Below are 12,916 nucleotides of genomic sequence, written 5' to 3'. Positions count from 1 at the left end.
AGTTCACAGCCTGACGTATAATTCGACAGTATCACTTTCCTCGTGTGGATTCTACACCGGGGAAATGGAAAAGTCAGCGAGTATCAATAGATTATATGCCCCAAATTCTCGTGATCACGGCTTTTTGGTGTCGTAAGGAAACAACGGGGTCATGTACTGCTATCAGAAAATAATTTCTACAGTTAAGTATTAGGGCGTATTGGCCTTCCCGTACAAACATTGGTTCCAATGCCAAGGACGAAAAGGTCTCGCCGCCGTAACAGAAGCCCATATTGCCCATGTGGAAATTTGTCATGATGGAACCGTGTGCTGTCATGGATTTCGGCTAGCCACGGCTGTCCCTGTAGGCTGCTTGATTGTAGTAATGCGGAAGGCAGGTGTCTCGTAGCAATGTTTCACACATAAATGCAGCCTCAGAGAGGAGTGCAGATGCTATCGAAATCGCCAAAAGTTATCGAAGATTCCTGCTACTCTTCATAACTTTTTGGGCAATAGAAATGAGCAAGGCACGAAAAATAAATCAAAACTGTTTTTGGTTACTTTAATATTCTATTCTTTTGGAAGGCGTCACTCGGCTCATGTGTTGAATAAGAGGTTAATATATACCATTACTTTTGAGATTTCTGAATAATACATTCCATGTAATGTTAAATTACATAATGCATACTCTCGGCACCGCATGCAAACGGCGAGGAAACTATATACTGGCAAGTCCATACTTTCGTCTTCGTAGTAAAAAATTTATGTATGAGCTATAAATTCGCCATGAACAAATTATGGAAGCATAGCCAGTCTAGACAAGTGCCATGCAGGGGGCCAACTTGCAAACAGTTGTCCTACTACAGGCATATTTATTTCAGTAGAATGATGCACCACGTATATTCCAGGTTGCAATGAAGCCTTAAAATTGCTGGCGGCAATTTCTTGCTCTGGTTCCCAGCGCATATGACTCCAGACATTCCCGCAGTCAACCTCAACGAGGTAGCACACCGCGAAGCTCGAGGTCTTACTCGCCGAGCTGAGCAAAGAGTGACTTCCATCGGTCAGGAGAACGTGGAGGAGGAAATCTGGAGAGAATAAGATATATTAACAAGATTTAGCGATATTACCAAATTCTATCAAAACCGGAGGCGTGTATTACCACCGCCTCACACTAAACTGAACAGAGCTTAGTCCGTTACTTGGAGGCGACTACAAACAGAAACTTATAAGAGTCCCGTGCAACTAAAAACTTTCTACCCCGATATATACGAGAGCGATATGTGCAAGCTATGCAATTCTGTTAGAGCCACCCTTCAACACATGTTGTGGGGATGTCTAATATACCAAAATAAAATGGCAGTCTCCACAGAAAATCTACGGGCGCGGTGGTCGGCCGTGCTGCTCAGCTCAGAACTCCAAGACCAACTTTGGGCCCTCCAGCGAGCAAAAGAAGCCGCACGGGAGCAGCAGCTCCCAGTCGCCATCTAGGCGGCCCCAGGCCCGGGCCTCCCAATCGCCGGATTCCAAATAAAGTTATCACATCACATCAATTTCTTGCTGGATTTGTTGCGCTGCAATTGCTGGCTTCGCGCCATTCAATCGGCTGCCAGAGATTCGGTTCTCCACAGCAAACCGAGCCAAGGCAAGGTGCTGCAGTGCGTGGCCACCGACCCCGCCAGTTCCCACTTTGTGCACTCCGGGGTCCTTCACCCGGTTTGCGGACTGACGGTTCATTCACAAGGCCCGGCTGAACCTTGTACCCTTAAACGGAGCCTGCCCGTGGATGTCCGGCCGTGACCAGCGGTGCAGAGTCATGCCACTGCATGACCAACAAACAAACAGCCCCTTGTTCGAGGGTCTGGTCCCCACCGGATGGACTCCGCTCAGGTGGAGGGAGCGGCATTTGGTGGGGTTGAGGGCCAGACCAATCTCCGAAGCAAGAGCTTCAATACGGTTAATGTGGGCCTGCAACGCCACGGGACTGGCGGCTAAGGGTGTCAAATTGGCGGCGTACGCCAGGATGTCATGTGGACGATCACCACCCTATATGTCCCCAATGATGGGGTCAACGACCAAAATCATAGCCCGCTGAGAGGACAGCCCTGACGGACCCCGGCAAAGATGGGGATGGGCGCAGTGAAGCCGCCAGCAGCGACTATCCTCGTACGGTTGTCGGTGTACAAGTCGCTGATGAGGTCGACGAATCGATTGCCGGCGCCGGCTCCCCGAAGTGCATGCAGCAACGCCTGATGGGGAATGGACCCATAGGCATTGGTGAAGTCGAGGAACGCAACGCAGACGTCCCCATCACTACTGCGGGTTTTATCCAGCCGTTCCTGAAGGACGAAGTTATTCTCAAACACTCCGTCGTGAGGGAGAAACCCCTTCTGGCAAGGGGAGAGGATGCTGTGCCCTCCCAGACAGTCTTGCAATCGCCTTCTTAGGCACTTGGCGTAGAGCTCGGCGGCTGTGTTGTCAGGTGGGATAGGGCGCCAGCTTCGGGGATCGGACTCGTTGCCTTTCTTGCGGATGAGAACCGTTCGGGAGGTCCTCCAGCCGTTTGGTGTTCGGTGGTGTTTGAGACAGTACCTGTAAAATATATATAAATACTATAATTTTCCAGATTTAAACAATCAGGCAAGCGAAACTGACACCAAGGCAATTAAGAAGTTAACCTAAGAAAAACCTCCCTGGGTACCTCGTGTAGCTAGGTTGTAGTCGGCTTGCAAGATAAAAATGCAATTCCTTGCAAGATTATGCCTACGTACCTGTGTTGGACAATAAAAAATCATGTTACCAAACTTTTACAACTTCAGCGCTTTAAGAAAAATCGTGTTGAACCATGACCATATGCGCATGCACATCTACGACTAGACTATTTTCCCCTCCCCTGTTCCCCCTCCCTCATTGCCCGACACGAGAAGCAATCGTCCAGGTTGTATCTCACAAATTCGGAAGGGTCAATTTTATAAAGTTGATGAATCTGCTACTGCCATTCCATTAGTGAAGAATGCTACACTTTTGCTGTCGGACACTTGTTAACATTTTTTTTCTTTGAGGCAGCAGCCACCTTCATGATCTGGAAATTCATGACAGCAGGCTCAAACACTTCTAGTCAGCAGAAAACTAGTAAACATTGTTTCTATAAGCATTCTGTGTTGTACACACTATAAACTTCTGCATTCTCATATAACTGCACTGCGTTCACTAATCATACTTCCTGTATGCTTTCATAGGAACGCATTTACGATCGCGTACTTCTCTCACACAGCTTAGTATTATCGCTATCAAATTTCCTATTGCATTTTGTCAAGAGATTCCGTGGTTCGCTCTCTATCGCTGATGCGATGCTGAAGTAAACACAATTGTCGTCGTCACAAAAATGTGAACCTGACAGCTTAATGCAAATAAATAAAATGATAACTTGACTGAGCATACAAGGAAGCCAAGAAGAGTGGAAAGTGAAAAAGAAGGAAATAACAAGGGCTCTTTGCTGAGGACATCAGCAAATGAATTCGAGGCATCCGACCGACTGCAATACATTGCGTATGTAAATTAGGACACGTAAAGTTAACAGCCTGCGCGTAAAGGCACTCTCAAAGTGTTTCGTTTCCCCGTTCCTTGCAGAATAGCATGTACGCGGTCGCATGAACGCCGTGAGAAACCTCCGCTTTGAAATAAGGAGACTCGAATACACTCTCGCAACAAATGTTTTTGTCCATGAGCCATATTTAGAGCAGGATGCGTAAATACATCGAACTGCGAGTAAAACCACTATCGAGATTGGGCGACAACACGCACTTTGAACAATTACTCGTGCAACATCACAATATAATCGGCACAAAGTCGCCATTATCATCATTATCACCAACATCAGCTACTTGTTTATGCCTAATGCATCTCTAATGTCTAATGACCAACGCATCTCTCAGCCATCTCAGCCATTGGCTTGTGGCGGCCGCTGACCTCACCTTATGCATGCCCATTCCCTAGCTTCTAACACGCCACGCAGCTTACTGCTTCCCCAGACTACGCTTCTGTTTGCACACATTCTGTGACTTCATTACACCTCCGGTCATCCTTCCACGACATCTTCTGGCCGACATCACAGCTTGGTGTTGCTCAAGAGCTTAAGGACACAGAAAGAAAACTGAGAGCGCAAATCACTCAGTGCAAAGTTTGAGAAGCGTGAAATTCCGTGCTGTTTTCGCTTGCAGTAATTTATCGAGACGTGGGTACTCCATCTTAAAAGAAAAAATTGCAGTGAACTTATATAAAACACATAGCTCCTGTTCAGAGGTGTTTCCTTTAAATAGGAAATGAGAAGTACCACCAGTGGTAACAAAAGTGCCACTCTTTTTTTTTTTCTGTATAACTGCCCGGCTAATTTGATCGAGCCTGAACACGAATGGTTTTGCGAGATTACCCGCATTGTCCACGAAGAATGCCCGCATTTTCCCCGAATGAATCAATTTTCATTTATTTAGCGAGGAGATCAATTAAGTCACAACATTTTAAGGTATATTCGGATGAATGCGCCATTTTTTGTGTGAAGAAATGATCCGGAAAACAACATTTTAAGGTACGTTCAGACGACTGCGGCATTTCTTGTGTAAAGAAACGATCCGGAAATGTGAAGCCATGCGCACTTGTCAGTCTCGTGACGTAACCAGCATTTAACTTTGAAACGTCACACCATACATGTCGACTTGCTTTTCTTTTCTTGTCCAGCAAGACTCACGTTATAACAGCACTGACACTTCTGAAACTGTTTAATTCAATTTTATTTAAGATCAAGCACAGGAAAAGTCCCCCCACAGCAAGATCCGGCCTGCCTCCCAAACAATTCTTTCTTCTGTTTTTGTTCTTTGACTGTGACTGCGATCAAATCAAGCAGGTGGGTGGCGGGGGCATATTCATAGCGGTCGGGGAGACGCCGTCCGGGATCTCAGTAATCTATGCTGCTACAAGGGCGGTTGAATAATTTGGCAAGTTTAAAGCTGTGGTATAAAATTCGACGAAATATCATCGAGACAGGTGTGACAATATTGTGGGGAAAGAAACAGGTCACTGAAGTCCAGTTCAACCGGTTCCTCCTGCATGATTGTGCGGGAATGTTGGGGTGCAGGTAAGCCAAGAGGAAGGCACAACGCCAAAGTAACGTTATAAACGACGCCATCAGCTGGGCGACTAGACAGGGTAACACACGCGAAATACTTTAGATAATCAATAATTCCCCTCGCGTCTTTAGCTTCAACCATGATCGCGTTGCACTCACATCGCTTAACTATTTCCGTACCGCGTCCGCTAGTCATAGTTAGCCCGCTAACGATGGTTTGAAACACCGCTTTCTTGACTTCCCGCGCCACTCACGGACACACCGCGCCATTGGATGTGACGGAAAAAAAACTATGAGTTTTGTTTTCTAAGCAGTTCGATTTCAATTTTCTTGCGCCATGCGGCAATTTTCGAACGCACTCTGAAGTTTCGCGATCGTAAAAGTAGAAAGCAAGAATGGCCCGCCTCCGGGAGCAGCGAGCAGGCGTCGAAAGATAGCAGATCTTGCGATTCCGCTGCGTCTGCAGCTGATTTTATCGACAGACAAAGCAGCAGGTAGTCTCAGAATGCTGCCTTTTGATCGGATTTTGACTCCGAGAGCCACGGCGAGGCAAACCAGTCTGGAGCATTGGCGGCCGCAGCCCGGCACTCCCAACTGTAGTGCTTGCAGCTAAATTTTCGTCTTGAAATAACTGTCCAATGAATTTTTTTTTTTATTCGGAGATGATATCTCCCAATGGTCGTTACATATTTTTTTTAGTAGGTACAAGCGTGTCTTTACCAACTTTGTTTAATTTTATCCCACAATCTGTGCTCTGGTAATTTATATCTTTATGACATATATCTCGTTAATAAATATTTTATGCCTGAAAAGCGAATTCATTCTACTTTTCGTTTATGCACTACATAAAATATTGAGTGCAGTACTTCCTTCTAAAAAAAAATTGGCGTAACCTACAAACACCCAGTTTCCTCACGGTAGGGAAAGCGTTAACTGCGGCCGTGGCAGGAGGCGTCGTCGAGGCGAGGGCAAATTAGGTCGACGAATATACGGGTATGCACTAACGTCATCATGGTCGCCATATTGTAGTACAGCCAGCACGGTGAAAGCCTGCGTGTTATCTCAATCCGCTTATCTCCAGTAGCACAGTGCAAGCTATGAACAGGACTACAGTATGGCGTACGTGACGTCACTTGAATACTCCCTATGGGCAGGAGCGAAGCCCATTCAAAACAGTATTACAGCTGTAGTAAGTACATAGCAAGGGTAGCCGGGGCGGAGCCCATGCCCTGCAAGTCCAACGATGACCGGAAGTGTCCCGGTTCTCGGGCATGAAATACCAGCAGGAACAGCAGTGAGATCGGCTGCGTGACCTGATAAGATCAAGGATCAGCGACAGGAAGGAAGCCCAGTTTAGCAGGATCTGGAGCGCTGATGCAGGGGGCGTGTCCCGCCGCTCCATCAAAGTCGTCAGCGCCTTTGAGCTCGCGATTTTGCAGGCGAAACCCGCGCAGCAACCACGCGGACAGATGCGCTTTCCACCCCGTACGCTGAACACAAGCGCTGAGTCGCGTACTTTCGAAATCCGCGCACTACGACATGCCGTACTTCTGGTACAACGATGCATGCACGTACACTTCGGTATTCCGATGAAAGTATTAATCGAATCTGTGTGCCCCACCATCGGCGTCCAGCCTTAAAAAAAAAATTATGGGGTTTTACGTGCCAAAACCACTTTCTGATTATGAGGCACGCCGTAGTGGAGGACTCCGGAAATTTCGACCACCTGGGGTTCTTTAACGTGCACCTAAATCTAAGTACACGGGTATTTTCGCATTTCGCCCACATCGAAATGCGGCCGCCGAGGCCGGGATTCGATCCCGCGACCTCGTGCTCAGCAGCCCAACACCATAACCACTGAGCAACCACGGCGGGTGGCGTCCAGCCTTCGCGCTGCGGCATCGGTAACGAATGAAATACGCACCTTCCCGCTTTCTAGATCATCCAGCGTCCTCTCGCTGTCGCTTTGCTCCCGGTCGCCAGGTATCGAGTGCCAGTCCGTTCCAGAAATAAACGAGTCCACACGTCACGCGGTCTATAGCCTTTGTGCCTAGAAAGACAATATATTCAGGTTGCATAAAACATATAAATGAATACCAAATGACCAGTTACTAATACGAATTGCCCGGATGCCAACAAAAGCTCAATGTAGTGAGAAGGCAATATATGTGGGATGCTTTTCTGACGATGCAGAAGGCAACACAGCTGAATCTGCACTACCAGAATGACTCCGCTACACCAAGAGACAGTGCCTGGTGCTTAAAGTTGGGCAACGTCAGTTAATTCCTTTCCGCAAGAATACTACTATTAGCCTTACTGAAAATTTGGCAACACTGCTTTAAAAGAAAACCAGGACGAAAGGCGAAGAATTCGGCACCCGGACACCAAGAATCACCTCGTACACTTGAGCAACACTACCTGTGAAAAGTTCCATCCAGGTCAACTCGACGACCTTTTCTAGGTGTGGTATCGCCGGACTGTGTTTCCTCAGTAGATACGAAAATAATTTTCAGCTTCGCACGACACGAACCTATTGAAGAATCCTGTTGAAGCAGTTAGAGTTGACGTATCTGCGATGCCTATAGTAACGCGACTTCAGAGAAAGCTGGAAAGCAGTGAGGAAAGCAGCAGGGCCTAATTACTGCCATGGTAATTACCTCTCGGGCGTACGCGGCGAGGGAATGTGTACTACGCAGAAGTATGCTGTCCAGGGGCAGGACAGAATCCTGGCGAAACAGTAGATAAAACAAAAAGCAGCCACCACTTCTCATGGTGGAATGAAATATATTAGGGTCCTTCGTTTCCAGGTTTTATGTATATTTTATTTTATTCGAGGGTAAACATTTGAGGCCCTTTTCAAAGTGAAATCGCTGCATTCTTATCCGGTAGTGTTAAGTTCGGAGTCTTCACGGTTAACTATTAAAAGCATTTAACAAAGGCCGTGGTCACCCTTTGGACACAGACATTCTATTTCAACAGGCTAAACTACAAATACAATTTTGTAGCAATGGTAAAGGGACGGGTATTCAAAAATCTGATAGGAACCTCTTTAACAAAAACAACAAGTTGAGACTGAAATTTGGCGATCTATTGTTTACTTTCTTTGCGCTTTCTTTTAAGCCATTCTTCACAGGTGGTGTGATGCTTCTCGTTTAAATTATAATACTCTTGTTAGTGTGCATTAAACAAAGCGAGCATTTCTGTATCCATTTTAAACCTGTCGGGCTTTTCATGCTTGCTTGTTGTCCGGTTCTACTGGGTGCTAACTAGACAAATTATTGCCTTTTTTCCACCTAGAGTAGTTACCGCGGTTTACATAATGCGATGTTCGGTAAATGCGATGTAATGCGCAGTTGTATTACCGGAAGCGGCTATTAAGAAGCAACAAGGTGTCGTTCATTTGGGGTCTGCTTGCGCTGAATATAATATATCATTATATAATCCCGTTTTCTAACCACTGTTAAGCAAAAACGATGTAGGTGCAATTTTACTAGTTGCTTAACACCACTTGCTATTACGCTTTAGAAGTTAGCAAACTGCCATGACAAATCGAGTTTAACCCGAAATTGATGAGTCGGTCACATGTCACGCAGCAGCCATCAAAACTCGGAATTGACACGCCGGGCAGACGACTATAGCCTTTGTGCCTAGAAAGACAATACATTCAGGTTTTACCCGAAAAACGCGGCGCCCCGATTATAGGTCAGGGTGGCGTGTGATAATGCTTCCAGTTCTGGTGGCCTACAGAAACGTGCACAGCTAGCATGCAAACTTCTGACGTTCCACGAGGTGCCTCCCAGCGTTAAATGAAAGCAATCTCAAATAAATGCTGTGCTGTCAATTTCACCATGCGGGAATAAATATTTCCGAGATAATTAACTGCAGCTCTCACAATCTTGAATGTGCGCTCACTTGATAAGTCAGGCCAAGTTTTCAACTTCCCCGTCGTAATAATTCTACATTTAAAGCTTTCCAATCCAAATGGCCCTTCGCCTGCCTCTGCTACGTTCTGGCTAACTAGGTTAGCATCGGTTCTCTGAACAATGCAGTTCATACGCCATCGCGGCATGCGATTCATGTGTCAACAAGGCAAAGGCACAAGACCAATTCAGCTTGGAAAGTGGAATTAAGTGGTTCCTTAACCATATTCGCATACTAGCCTAAAGGGACTGACAGCTGACCAGAATGTGTTTTGAGACGTTGATCGAAATGAAACGACCATGATTTATAGTGATAGAATCCAGCACGCCGTTTGCGATTTAAGTAGGGATTATAATTTCACAGTGGCAAACAAGGTCTCAAAAATCGGTAAGTGGCGAGTCCTGGCGGTGCAGCCTTGGTACTTCGGATGTATTCTACGAGATTACTGTACGTAAGTCGAGTGTTGTCGAGTACATCATAATTATTGCTTAAAGTTACAGTTAGTAAATTATTATACGCTCGCGCATTATTCCATGCTTTGGCAATCAAAAACGTACGCGTGGCTACGGCAACACGGGGAACTCCGGGTCCCGTGTAAAGGCGTAGTTTCGTTTTCGACCCGATTCGTTTCCTTTTGACTGGTTAAATAGCAAAGCAGTTCGACAGGGAACAACGAAAACGCGCTTTTGTTATCGCGGAAATGATTTAACGATTCGCAAAACATGAATCGGAGGAATGCCGACTTGATAAAAAGCCTCCCTCTCAATAATGCCAACGTATAATCGCTATCGCGCTCACCCATCACGACTACACCCTCACTGCAAATCGAAAAATTCTGATAAAGATGTTCCACGGCGTTTTCCATGTTAGCATTTCACGATTAGACCCTCTGACCGGTTATATTTCTATTGCGCTAAAGAAAAGAAAAGATGGCTACCATGAAAATTGGTTGTCAGTCCCTTTAAAGTTACTCTGCTGCGAAATGACACTTGTATCACTCAGCCACTATTTGCAAAGCCGCAATGCTGGCAATTGTTTTTTTAACAGCTTTTACGTAGCACCTAGGCTGAAGATGCGCCCACCTTTTGGCATCCCTAGGACGTTAATTTCCAACATGCCATATTCGAGATTTTTTTGCGCGCAGGAGGTAGCTGCGCTGAAAAACCGTGAACTAGGCTTTAGTTATATGAAACTAGACTTCTTACGGGTAAAAAATTGCGTATAATGGTGGTGGAATGGAAAGTCGTGTAGTGCAAACTATGCAAAACGAGTTGCAACCTTTGCATGCAGGTAAAAATCGTTTATATTCTATCTCAGAATACTGGTATATCGCAGACACTAAGCCACAAAAAAAACGTAACCTTAACCAGGTTATGTTATTTTGTAGCTCACGTCTACCGCAAATATCACTAGGGCATGATATGACTTATGCAAGGTTGGCGGAATAAAATAGATTTACGCCATCTGCTATTATACTAGCGTAGTGCAAAGGCAAAGATAACAGATGTTAGGTTTCTTCTTGTGGCTTCTTGTAACTGTTAAGCTTCATTTGTGGCACAACGTAGCATTGATTGTTCATAGACTGCTGCTCCTGCGTGGTCTTTCGAGCGCTTCTATACAATGTTATAAAACATTGTTTGCGCTGAGGCATCCCAGCTTCCGCCACCCCTGACAGTTCGGTCATTTTCTTCTCAGCACCGCTGGCATTTCGGAGTATTATTTTTACCTCTATTTCATACCTCTATTTCAAACCTCTATTTTATGCTGAAGAGCCTACGCGGACCCTCCTGGTTGGCCTCCTCCAATATGTCGATGAACTGGGGCCGCAGCATTCCGCTCGGCCGGTGCTTCCTACAAGACACAAACGAATTTGTCAGGTCAAAGTGGTAAATGGTTTTCGCGTTAGAAGACGCGGACAGAAAAAAAGGGGCTACAGGACAAAGGAAGCGCTACTTACAGCTCATTTATTTCGAAACGGAACAGGCGCCTTGTATATAAGACATGCTATGGTATGCGCAATTTCACATCTCGCTGATCTTCACAGGTAAGCGATTTCTTCGTTGGCAAGCAAGAGGAAAGGCATGCTTGCATCAATAGCGGCGGGCGAACGAAGGTAAACAAGGCTCTCGCTTGCCGGCTATCATCATCAATAGTTTGTCGTTTCATGACACCGCCATATTTGTTCATCGCCAGCTGTTCGTATTTGGTGGGCCTTCCTGTGTGTCTTAGCTGACATTAGTTGATGAAAACGGTTGCTAAGGCCTGTTGTACGAAAGCTCGTGTAGTACAAATAAGAAAAGAAATTTCTCTAATTTGAACAAATGTCAAATGACTGGCACCTTTGCCATGTTTCTGCCAGAAACAGATGCAACCAATGTTCACTGTAGCAGATACTAACCCATGGTGACAGCAGGGAACTAGTGATGAGCGCGTAGCCAATGCAGGTGAATAACTGCCACTGCTGTAGAATCTGCACAGACAAGTCAGCGTTCATGTGGGGGGGGGGGGACTATACGCAGCAAACAGCAAAGTTTCATAGCAAAAACGCGATGATTGTTGAGCCAGCATGGACCGATAGGCACTGCTTCCATTTGCATGATCTTCGTGCTACTTACTTCGGACCATGCGTAGAGCTATTATTAAGATGGTAAGCTGATACCCAATCATAGTTTTGTTGTATAGTTTGCTGTGAAGAGCAACAGCTAGGTTATGCTACGGTAGCGGACGATTATGGTCCGTAGCCTAACATGGTACAATGGTGTAGCAAAAGCAAGACAAGAACATAGGACGAGTTCAGATGTGTGGCCAATATGTAATTAAGAAATTTAAGTGTAGCGTGAATAAGACCAATAAGAACAAGAGAAGAGGTCCAGTAGCGTCGATCTCTAAGCCATTTACAATTACAAGCATATCGCCAACACGATGGCTAGAAACAAGGTTAGGCTAGTTTCCGTTAGGCTAGCGGATGAAGTGGTTCGAACGTAGTTTCGTAAAGGCTGGGACACACTCCCGGTAAGCTCCCCGCAACGGCAATCTTATCTAACGCGCTGGCCAGACCATTCTTCACATAACGGCGCAACACGCGACTTATGGCCACAGGAGATGCACTAAGTGCGCTTCCGTCAACTGCGCAAAGGCAGAGGATGATGAGGCGATCGGCTTGCGTACAGTATTGGTGTCCAGAGTAACGGTAAAGAAAACTTGCTAGTTGGCGCAGCATCGCATAGTTATCAGCGTTGACGGGATAGCCGAGCCTCGTTATGAGGGAACGGTATAGAACAAACTAGTGGATAGTGGATCGGGGTCCTTATACTAAGCTTTAAAAGCCCTTGACACATGCTATGGTGTTCTTTGGGAAACAGGTGATTCAATTTGAACAAACAAAATAACGCACACACAGTATAATTGCAATGAGAGCTCCTCGCGAGATATTTGACGAACCCGTCTCTACAAATATCCTATGCCAGGAAATATTTAAATATTTGATAGGTACTACGTTACCCAAAAAATAAAACAATGTGACAGCGGGTTTGGCCGTTCGATCTTTACACTGTTTTCTGCCCTTCTTTAACGGAGGAAGAGATTATGAAATGTACTGCGCAAGCCATGCTTCGCAGGAGGTGCGATGCTTTTCTCCAACTTAGAATACCAGTGTTAGTGTACATTATGCACTGCGAGCACTTCTGTATCCATCCTAGACCTGTCGCTCTTTTTGTCCTTGCCTGCTGTCCCTTCTACAGGGACCTGTTGCACTTTCTTGCAACGAAAAAGTGGAGTGGACCGATAAACCTAGTCTCAACGCCAGGGCTACAGTTCGCAATGCACACCAACGCCAGCGCTGCGGTAATTTATTTCCTTGTCGGATTAATTTGAACACCGCTATTAATAAGCAAC

At 45.9% G+C, this 12,916-nt stretch overlaps 1 protein-coding gene across 7 annotated transcripts in view; it reads right to left on the bottom strand.

The window, feature by feature from the left end:
- Window positions 1-527: 527 nt before the first annotated feature.
- LOC126525893 (uncharacterized) overlaps window positions 528-12,916 on the bottom strand; it is a 29,043-nt gene continuing 16,654 nt past the window's right edge. For 4 of the 7 annotated variants that reach the window (XR_011896152.1, XR_011896153.1, XM_055067932.2 and 1 more), the window contains 4 exons: window positions 11,421-11,492; window positions 10,775-10,873; window positions 7,026-7,151; window positions 528-1,067 (listed from right to left, as the gene is read on the bottom strand). The gene's annotated coding sequence lies outside the window, so the exon portion shown is untranslated. The remainder of the gene's footprint in view (window positions 1,068-7,025; window positions 7,152-10,774; window positions 10,874-11,420; window positions 11,493-12,916) is intronic. The other 3 variants (XR_011896154.1, XR_011896155.1, XR_011896156.1) reach the window with 1 other exon arrangement.

This window comes from Dermacentor andersoni, chromosome 8 (assembly GCF_023375885.2).
Source record: "Dermacentor andersoni chromosome 8, qqDerAnde1_hic_scaffold, whole genome shotgun sequence".
NCBI classification, from domain to species: domain Eukaryota; kingdom Metazoa; phylum Arthropoda; class Arachnida; order Ixodida; family Ixodidae; genus Dermacentor; species Dermacentor andersoni.
The sequence above is the reverse complement of the archived record's forward strand: the minus strand, read 5'-3'. Positions and strand labels throughout refer to the sequence as shown.